Raw genomic sequence first — 11326 nt, 5'->3', positions numbered from 1 at the left:
AACAGATAAAATGTTCACAAAGAAGATTATTGGAAAGTACGAACGCAATTGGAGAGGACTACAACTAGTAGATGTATTTAGGAAGAGAATGTGGGTAGCCATGATACATTACACGGAAAGATCCAGTGAACGATCTGAGACTGGGCTAGGCAGAAGACACGTGTGGCGAGATCAGCGCGGATCTGCCGCGTGCACTAATACAGACCTCTCAGACGGCCATGGTGGATCTTCAGGAATAGAGGCAGCGCAGTAGCAGACGTAGCGGCTGCAGCCCCGTATAACTCCCTCAAGCCACGTCCCATAGATCTCCCTCACCAGGACGTGTAAAGGAGACGCGTGGGGAAGGCTCGTGCACCCGCCCTACTCCTCACCCCCCTGGAGAGTTAAGATAAGAGGCTGTAATTTATGCCAATGGGCTTAATGGCCTTTTCCCCTTCCCTCCTTCCAAAGCAGCAGCAGCCGAGGGAACCTCCTAATCCTGCCTTTTTTTATAGTCGCTTGTAAAAAAGACAATCGGAAAGGGGGAGGGTGGTTTCTACAGGAAAAGTAGTAAGAGAAACAACATGATTTTAACAGATCCATAATAACTTTTTAATGAATAATTAAATAGTTAAACGAACTTGAATTTATTCCTCGCCAACCTGTAATCAAAGGGGGAGGTGGGTGCTTACACGAATAAGTCATGCGGAGGGTGTCATCACAAGGGGAAGCAAAACAGAGTCACACACGTACCCTGGCACGTGCTGAAAACTCATCTCAGGCTTCTCTGATCGCAGCGCGCTCCAGGTGTCTCTTCAATGCCCTGGTCTTGGCTGCTGCGTACTCAGCGGTCCGGTGGTTTGCCTCAGAGCCTCCCACTCCAGCCATCAAATGGTCTCCCCTGTAAGCTCACAAAGATTTGTGCAGCACACAGCAAAGCAGCAATAGCAGAGCGGGACATGGGTTGCTGAGGTCTGAGCGAGTAAGTGATCGATCACGACCTTTAAAATGGCCATAGCAATTCTACCACACCGGCACACTTGCCAGCCTCGAGTTGAAGTTGAAACAGACAGCTCCTGACTCACTGGTCCAGCTGCCCAAAGTGTAGGCTTCACCATGAGCAGCCTGGATCAAGGGGTAGGCTGCGGTCACCAAGCGATTACACAGGCATATTCACTCCCAACGGTTATTTCCTGGCTGTGGAAGTAATCTCCTTGCTGCAGCCGTTAAACAGACTATGTCTGAAGACGCGAACATCTGAACCTTCCTGGCCACACGTGGATTGGGTGAAACGTCCTTGGGTTCCACCACGGGCGTGCAGCACCATTTTGAAAAGTACCCTTGCGGTTTTCAACGTATCGGGGCCCGGCGCTCGGGGCCAAGATAGGGATAGGGTTCCATCTATTGCCCCACCACAGTTCGGAAAACCCCTGCACAAAAGCCAGCCTACTATCACCTCAACATTTCCCAGAAGGCTACAAACCTTTCGTATCACAGCTTAACGATTGCCTTTTGCTACTGCACGATGCAGCCCCACAGTAGACTTGGCCCCACTCCAAAGTTGATTCTCGCTGAGACCGGTAGCTGCTACTGGCATTGGCAGTTTTCCAGAGGCTATCACCGCTTCTCCACTTGAGGCTGCTCTCAATGCTCTGTATCATGGCGTTTCAGCAGGGAAAAGCAAGTCAAACAGTCACAGAGAAGTGTGTCTTCACCAGCAGAAAGTTCGCAGGCACTTGCGAATCGTCCACACACGCTTACACACAATGCGCCCACCAGTCTTGTTGCGTCGTTTCCAATGCCCATAATTCTGCGTTCAATGGGTAGAAGAATGCCCCGTTTAATAGCAGTAGGCTCCAAAGAACGCTGGGCCAGCAGTTATGGAGAATCTGACCTCCATTCCGCATTGGCTGTCCTCGGCCGCTCAGACTGGAATAGCTGCCCTCCTCCTCTCCTCCTGCCTTTGCCAGTTCTGTCAGTAAGTCAGCACATGAGGAGCGAGGTGTTGACAACGGTCAGGAACGTTGGACTCAGGGGTCCAGAATGCGTCTATGGGTTGCTCAATGCACCCGGGAAAAAGGCGCCAATAGGTGTGCTCTGCTGGCCTCCACAAAGGGAGGGGTGAGGCTGTACCAGCATCACCGGGCAATGTTGTCTCGGCCCTCAGGCACATGTGCTCTCAACCCGGATATGGGCAACTATAGGGAAGCTGAGGAACAAGCTAACCCCACAGTGACCGCTCCTGAAATCGATGGTAGCTTTGGACCATCGGATCAACATCATTTCGTGGTGATCCCACTGTGGACGCGCTAAACCGATTTTATTAGATCTGTTTTGTAATATCGGTTTAAGCTAATTCGAAATAATCGTGCAGTGTAGACGTACCCTTAGATTGACTTACTTCGCTTCCTCACCCCGCTTCTGCCTCTTGCCCTGGCAGAGTTCCGGAGTCGATGGGGAGGGCGTTCGGGGATTGAGATATTGTGTCTAGATGTGACGTGATACATCGATCCCTGATAGATCGATCACTATCCGCCGATTCAGCGGGTAGTGTAGACATACCCTTATTTAACCACTCTTCTATTTTTAGGATTGTTAATAATTGGCAGTCAATAATATATTCATAGACTTTTGCCTCTTTACTACTTTGTGAACTATCCGCAAGTGGATTATGACTTTCTTGAATCATTCTGCAGAATATTTTGCTGAATACTTTGTGTGGAAAATTCTTTATCCTTACATTGTTTGCAAGCAGTTCATTTTAATAGCTCATTTTTTTCATATTAAATATGTTGATTAGTTTTGATTGGACAGATATATCATATGACTTTGTTTCTGTTCTGTTTCTGGAAATACAGTCCAATTTGATGCTTCTGCAAACATTTCTGGCAGTAGATTGATTGGCTGGATTATTCAGTGAAAGAAAACACAAAAGATGTGTGAATAGAGCCTGAGTGAATCCATGGGGATTTTTTTGAGTGAATGTTAGCAGGTCCTTGAGCTATTCTCTTGGCTCAAATGGTTTGTATCGGGACTATAAAAACCAAATGGAAATAAAATATGTTTACAATTTAATTCTGTAATTTTTGGATTGTAAATATAAATGGCACCGTATCATTTACAAAAAAAACCAAACTGTTATGTAAAGTCAATAACTGGTTATGTCTGTGTCTTTTTCAAGGGTTGGAACAATATCTAATGCATTCATCTATACTGAAGTTTGCTCTGGTATAGCTAATAATGCTTTCACATATGCATCTCTGTAATACTTGGATTTATTGACCTCCTCTCTTCAATCTTCTTCTGACTTTAGCATTGTTCATCTCTTTCAAGGGCATTCTCTATTTCTTTTGTAATTATGTGTAATATTTGGTGGTTAAAAAAGCAGAGTTTATGGTAACATTACACTCAGTGGAGCTCTCCAGTGGATCAAGGGATGGGCAAAACAGTGTCGCAATGGAAGGGAAAGTCATGGAGAAAAAAATAAAATTCAGTCTCTCTCCTTTTCCCTCCCCAGCGTTGGATCATATCAAGCATCAAACCATTCTAAATACTGAGGGGTGGGGTGCGGGAGAGTGTACATACAGGAAATACTGAAGTACCAACAAGTGCTTATTCTTACCCTGTGCTTCTGTTTGGGTCGGAAGTTGTGTATCAAAAAAAAAATCACACAAGCAGGAGCCCATGCTCATGAGCTTCAGAAGTATCAAAATGTATAGATACTTTTTTGAGCCTAAGGTCTGGATCATTGGAGGTTCACCCCTCACTCGCCAGCGCATGGCCCTGTGTATTTATATATTATATATAGTTGGGCGCAAATGTGCATACACTGCTAACAAGATTTTGTCAAGTATCACGCTGTGAACGATGCCATCCTTGGTCACAAGCAACTCATTGCTGTCTTGGAGCACTGTGATTTTTCAGGGCTCCTTCCTGCACTAATTTACAAGTCCCAGTCAATCTACTGTCTTCTAGAACAGTGGTCCTGGAGCGGGGAGTTGACACCATCCATCCTTAACTTCCCACTTTCTATTGTGGGGCCAGAACAAACACAACTGTGCCCTTCCAGTAACTTGGCTTCCTTTTCTTTCTTAGGACACTGCAGATCAAAAGGCTGTGCTATCTCAAGGGAGTGGCATACAAACAGTAAGATATGGCTGTTACCAGGAGCTAATTTACTTTAGTTTTTAATTATAGATAAGACGCCTACTATAGAGCAAGCATTCATAATTAAAATGGGCTCTGTTTAAAAGGGCATCATGATATCTAGCAGCATAGGGTTTTGCACCAGATCCTGAACTGCTGTAAATCAGAATAAACCGACTGGAGTCAGTGGAGCTGCACCAGTTTACACAGGCTGAGAGTCTGGCCAGAGGAAGTTTAGAAACTTGGTGGTTATACAGAAAATATGTGCAGTTAGGGCCTGATCCAAAGCCTGTTGAAGTCAATGGAAAGATGCCTGTGGACTTCAATAGGCTTTGAATCAGGTTCTTAGAGGATTATATGTAACAAAGTATTTACTATCTATCACCACTTATATCAAGTGAAAATGGTTCACTGTCACAAAGCCAATAGTTTTCTATTTATCTAATGTGTATTTTAGGAGGCATCAAAAGGATGGTTCTTTTTTTTCTCTCTCTCTCTATAAAAGAACTTCCAATCAATTCTTATTTCTTCAAGAAAAGGGGAAAAAATGTTATTTTAAATCCAAGGAGTCAGCTTCTCATCCCTATAGCTGTGCTCCGGCCTAGATAAGAAGAGATCTCAGGGTCCCATGTTATTAATGCGCTGTCTGTATGAATAACGAGCAGGCTTGCTGAATTATTTCACACTCCTGGGAAAATCTATAGCCCTATCCTCCTACAGCACCACTGGAAACTGAGCAGGAGAGTCGTATTTTTCGATTTGGTGAATTCAGATGACTTCATTTGTAATGGGAAGGCAGGTGGGGGAAGGGGAGAGTAGACTGTTCCCCACTGAGTCCCATTTAGCAATCTCCAAAAAATGCACAGTACACAATATATGCTTCAAAAGCAAGGGGAGTTTAACTGTGTGCAGGCATGTTCCAGGGCTTTGTATTTATCCAGAAAAAAATCATTTTGAAATGTCCTTACAGCCGTGCTATGTTCCCCTAAAATTGCTTTCATGTGGCCTGATCTTGAGTGCTGCTGCCTTCAGTGGGAGCAGAGGGATCTTGTTAACTGGCAAAGATGTTGTGGAGTCACTGATTTACTTACCAAGACCCTGTAGATTTCAAATCAGTGCAAATCCTTGCCTGCTGATAGCGCATTAAAGGTATGCACCTGACATTAAATGGGATTTGGATTCTCAAGTCTGTTAGGCTCCTTTGAAAGGTCCAGCCAAAGAGCATAGGAATTGGTATGTACAGTTCGAGCTGCTGTTCATCCAGTCAAGTATCCTGTCCCCAACCGCAGCCAGCACTGATCGCTTTAGTGGAAGACACAAGAAACCCTGCAGGTCTCCAGACATGGAGAAAATCTTCCTGGGCACACTAATTACAAACTGGAGTATGTCCTGAAGCACAGGATATTTTTTATTTAATTCATGTAATGCTTATGTGTGTAGTTCTGGATGTTCTTGTTAGCAGTGTAACCATTTTTTGAGTCCTTTCATTCCAACTTTTTTAACTCTTGCTAAGATCTTGACCTCAATTATATCCTGTAGCAGTGAGTTCCACAGGTTAATGGTTTGTTTAGCTAATTTTAAAAAAAACCACATGATATGAGGTTTGTTTTTGCCACTGCCCTCAAAACTTACCATCACCTCATCCACCACAAAATGGCCACTTCTTTTTTTGGCTATGTTTCTATCAGTGTGCTGCATACTTTTCCACGCAGCCCCACTTTCATGGAATGCAATTTTAGTTGGAAGAGCCACAATAACATGCTTGTGATAGCATCCCCTCAATTGGAAGAACTGAAGGAGTGACAGGGTTGTGTCAAAGACACTTGAACTTAGTCATTGAGGACTTATTCTATACCCCGGAAGTTAGTGGGAGTTTTGCATTGGCTACAGTAAGAACAATCAAGCCCTTAGGGCTTAATTTATCTAGCTGCGTTTATTTACACTTAGTCAGCACACAGGTTTTAGAGAAAAGGAATATGCTGTGCCAAAAAGAAAGTTGACTTGACTTCAGTAGCCTGTGATCAGTTACAGCGCCTACCCAGTCAACAGTACTAAGGAAAACAGTAGATATAAAGAATAAATTCTCCATCAACCTGTAACTCTTGCCCAGGCAAGGCCAGAGACAGACAGATTCAGAAACAGATAAAACTACATTCACACAGACAGCCGCGTCACTCTCCAGCAACTTCACACACCCCAGCACCCTTTACACGACACCTGCAAAATCCTTCAAGCCCTAATTTTCCAAGCTGCTTTCTTGATGGGTGTAGACTGCATACCCTCTGCTGTCATTGTTTGTGACTGTATGCACCATTGCAGTCTGAACATCTGCCTCACCTCAGGATTAATTGTGACTGCAGTATTCCTTGTAGTTAGGATAAAAAATGGTTGCTAATATTACAGTACTTTAGCTGTGGTGTGTGATTAATTTCCTGGCTTTAATGAAGTCCAGTGTACACTCCTTCTGCCTCATTCTCTGTTTCCTACTTTCCCTCTGTTGCTAAATCTCACCAGCTATAATAATACCCAGCTTTTACGTACTGCTCTTCATCAGTAAATCTCAGTGCACTTTACAAAGGAGCTCAGTATCTTTATCGTCATTTTACAGATGGTGAAACTAAGTCACAAGGGTGAAGTGACATGCCCACGGTCATCCATCAGGCCAGTGACAAAGCCAGGAGTAGAACTGAGGTCTCCTGAGCATCAGTCCAATGCTTTGATCACTAGACTGATGAGTGTCAATATTATAACCTAGCTACGGAGTCTTGCACAGGATTCAAAGAAAAAAAGTCCCATTTTGCAACATCCATATCAACCAAACTTTGTGTATGTGCATGTGTGTGTGCATAGGGCTTCCATTGATTTCATTAGAAATCATTGGAATCTGAAGGCAAAATTTGTCACTACAGGGTTGATCCAAAGCCCACTGAAGTCAATGGAAAGACCCCTATTGGCTTCAGTGGGGGATCAGGCCAGTTTCCCACTTCATACAAAATTTCAGGTACACCTTAGAGTGGAGTAGATCCTCCATTCTTGGTTTGGAGATATTGCAGCTAATGAGATCATCAGACTGCAATTTTATGTGACTAAATCTTCATCTTGACTATAATTTGTCTCCCTAGCCATGTCGTATATTTCTTTATTTAGCAATTGACATTGCAGTTTTCTGCATAGCACAATAACCACCCCTTTTAATATCCAGGAGTACAGAATAGCTGACTAATCCATCCAGGATAAAGTGCAGCGGGCTCACATGAATTCCAATGAGGTTTTTCTGGAGGAAGAGCATATCTGTCCTTTGAAAAGTAATGGAAGTGATGACACTCTTTCCATCTGAATGATGAGGAGATCATTTCTGTGCACACTTCAGTACAGGCACAGAAGGGAAAGAACCCGCGAGTGTACCTATACTGGAAATACAGATAGAAACATTGTGGCAAAATTAAAGAACCGGGTCACCATAAAACAGTATGAAAATACGTAAGAACATATGGTTACTTCACCACTGTCCATCAGAGAATAACCTTCCTGTAAACTACTAATTACAAGCAAATCTGGAAATCTGTAGGAGTTTGCTGCCGATATGGGCAGCATTGGTCTTAGTCACGCCTTGAAAGAGTCATGTAATGAATAATGCGGTGAGGTCTGTCCAGTGACTAAGGACCACCCAGCAGGCCGCTGTGCCAACCTACAGAAAGAAAAAGGAGCGAAACGTGGGAGAACAGAAAATATCGTTTGGATCCTGTTCGCTTGCAGCGGCCAGGCAAGGTGCACAATAAAGCAAGGGAATTAGGCTTGAATCACCCTCTTAAGTACTAAGGGCGCCCCTGGGGCTTGAATCGCAATCCCAAAGTGTGTGAACAGCATCCATCCAACAGCTGGGAGTCCCCTGAAGCATTCTGGCTGAGTCAGCTAGAATAACTGGAGAGTGGACACTGGACTGGAAAGACTTTAAGAATACACACTCCCCTGTGCTGTCTCAGATCAATAGACCACAGAGCCATTACACTGTCCTAGCCAATCCCTCCTTTCCTCTCTGGGAAGTCTGGCACAGGCAGTAGCTCTGCACTCCTTCATGCTGTGATCATAGGGAGGACAGCGCCTAACAACAGGAAGTTTCCTTTGCATTGTTTCTTCCCCCTTCCTCATGCACTGTGCAGGGCCAGCCACAATTTGGCCCTCAGTCAGTGCAAAGCCGAGCCAGTGCCCTCCAGCAACACGTCCCTGTACAGAAGCTGGTGGATGTATCTTTTCAGTGATGCTTAATGAGGCTCCTGATAGCTGTAGTGGGATGCCAGTGGAGAGACTTCCAGATGATGGGCGCACAACAGGAAAAATGTCAGCCAAGTGGAGAGCAAAAGGCTGGTCTCAGGAGCTGAAGCTCAGCCAAAAGCCTTACTTTGGGGTAACACACACATAGCTCAGAGGATAGCGCCAGCCTATGAGGGAGTTGGGTGCCAGAACTTTGATGTATTAGGACCCAGCATAGCAACTGCAGTAGGAGTGTAACGAGATGAGTGAATTTAGTCCATATAAAAAGTCTAGCCTGTAGCCAGGCTGGGAAAGAGTGAATGGCAACAGCAAGAAAGCCAGTGAGAAGAGTGACCTACATTTCATAAACCCATGAAGACTGTCTCCAGCTAATAGAGGGCGTGTGATGGCTTAGTTGTAAAAGTTACAGAGCTTTACACCAGGCCATTAAACAAATGCTGAATTTATTTAAATCACGCTAGATGTAATGCAGGTCATTTGATCTCGGCTGAAAGTAAAATATTGCAGATTAGTAAGGGAAATGATTTGACACGTTGGGTTAGATTGTCAACGGGTGTAAATTGATGTGGCTCCATTGAAGTGATAGAAGGATGCTAATTTATTCCAGTTGAGGATGTGGCTCTCTGAGCTTGGGAACATGAGCAGAATTGTGATTTACCATTAATTCCTCTCCCCAGAATTTCTAGTCTGTTGAGAGTAAAGAGAATGGGGTTCAAAGCAGCACGTTCTAATTAGCAAGTACAGCCTGGAGAAGAATCTAGACCAGATTTTCAGATGTGTCCCCTTTGCACCCCCATCCAGTGATGTGGGGTTTAAAAAAATAGTGGCTAAACTAACGTCTTTAGTGTTCTAGGACAGGCAGTAGTTTGGCACTCACTAAGGATGTGCAGTAAAAGAATGGTTAACTTGTAAGTATAATTAATACATGAAGACAAGCAACAGCGTGTAGGGGGACTGTTCGGTTTCAGAAACCAAACTCAAACTTGCCGAGGAAACATTTTGTATCATCCCCAAAACAAAAAGGCCATTTGATAGCTGACCCTTCATTTTCTACAAAATAAAAGTAAATTATGTAAAATCGTACCAAAAGAAGAGTTGTTTTTAATGGTCAGCAAATCTATTCAATAGGAGTGACCAGTAATATTTCTAAAGCCAGAGCCAGGCTACACTACAGACCTGTACTGGTATAACGACGTTGCTCAGGGGTGTGAGTGAGGTACCCTCCATGTAGACAGCGCTATGTCGAATGCAGAGCTTCTCCCATCAACATAGCTACCGCCTCTCAGAGTCGGCATAGAAGCATCTTCATGTGAGTGCTACAGCAATGCAGTTGCATTGGTACAGGAGTGCAAATGCAACATTTTAAGTGTAGACCTGCCCTTAAACTTCAATGAATTCTTAAGGGCCTCACCCAAAGCCCGCTGAAGTCAATGGGAGTCTCCGCTATGACCAGTCTGTTGCCAAGTCTAACCAGCCTGTAGATAACGCACAAGGCAGTTGTGGTGGTCGTGCAGCCAGGATTTGCTTATCACAGCAGAACAGGAGTGAGTAAACTCTTTATTCCTCACATGAGAAGTGGGTAAATGCCATATTCCCCACATGTAATGAGAAAACTCTGTTTACCCACATTTACCCTTAACTACACTACTGACCACATCCCTAGTGTAATTTCGCTGTGAATCCATCTTACCCAACTCAGGGAAGATGGAATCTGGGGGAGCGTGGAAGGGGAGAGAGAGGAAAAAACCCACAATAGCCAACAGCTTAGTGGTCATGGCACTCACCTGGGATGTGGGAGACCCAGGTATAAGTCTCTGTTCTGACAGACCAGGGATTGGAATTTGGCTCGCTCTCTCCCCCACTGGGTTATTCGGCAGTTTTTCTGTGTGGGAAAGTGGGGCAGTTGTTTACTTTGTTTCACAGAAACTTTCAAAAGATTTTTTTTTCCCTATAGAGAATGAAAACAAATCCCGAAACCTCAGAAATGTTCACAAAATGAAAGTCTTTTTTTCTAGTCAGTTGTATTCAGTATACGTGGGGGCTCATCCCACCACCTGCTGCTACGTTTTTAGTGCCCTGTGACCATTAAAGACCAGCATGCATTAGAGCAATTTATGGACTGTTTTAACATAGCATAGAATAACAGGGTTGGAAGAGACCTCAGGAGGTCATCTAATCCAGTCCCCTGCTCAAAGCAGGACCAAACCCCAACTAAATCATCCCAGCCAGGGCTTTGTCAAGCCTGACCGTAAAAACCTCTAAGGAAGGAGATTCCACCACCTCCCTAGGTAACCCATTCCAGTGCTTCACCACCCTCCTAATGAAATACTGTTCCCCAATATCCAACCTAGACCTCCCCTACTTCAACTTGAGACCATTACTCCTTGTTCTGTCATCTGCCACCACTGGGAACAGCCTAGCTACATCCTCTTTGGAACCCCCCTTCAAGTAGTTGAAGGCTGCTATCAAATTCCCCCTCACTCTTCTCTTCTGAGACTAAATAACCCCCGTTCCCTCAGCTTCTCCTCGTGAGTCATGTGCCCCAGCCCCCTAATCATTTTTGTTGCCCTCCGCTGGACTCTCTCCAATTTGTCCACATCCCTTCTGTAGTAGGGGGACCAAAAGTGGACATAATAGTCCAGGTCTGGCCTCACCAGTGTCAAATAGAGGGGAATAATCACTTCCCTCGATCAGCTGGCAGTGCTCCTACTAATGCAGCCCAACATGCCGCTGGCCTTCTTGGCAACAATGGCACACTGCTGACTCATATCCAGCTTCTCATCCACTGTAATCCCCAGGTCATTTTCTGCAGAACTGCTGCTTAGCCAATCAGTCCCCAGCCTGTAGCGGTGCATGGGATTCTTCCTTCCTAAGTGCAGGACTCTGCACTTGTCCTTGTTGAACATCATCAGATTTCTTTTGGTCCAAT

General features: G+C 44.6%; 1 protein-coding gene across 1 annotated transcript in view; it reads left to right on the top strand.

The window, feature by feature from the left end:
- Positions 1-11326, top strand: part of TAFA1 (TAFA chemokine like family member 1) — a 348490-nt gene that overhangs the window by 282206 nt on the left and 54958 nt on the right. The window lies entirely within an intron of this gene.

Source organism: Chelonoidis abingdonii, chromosome 17 (genome assembly GCF_003597395.2).
Source record: "Chelonoidis abingdonii isolate Lonesome George chromosome 17, CheloAbing_2.0, whole genome shotgun sequence".
NCBI lineage: Eukaryota > Metazoa > Chordata > Testudines > Testudinidae > Chelonoidis > Chelonoidis abingdonii.
Note: the sequence above shows the minus strand (reverse complement) of the source record. Positions and strands in the feature narration are given on the sequence as shown.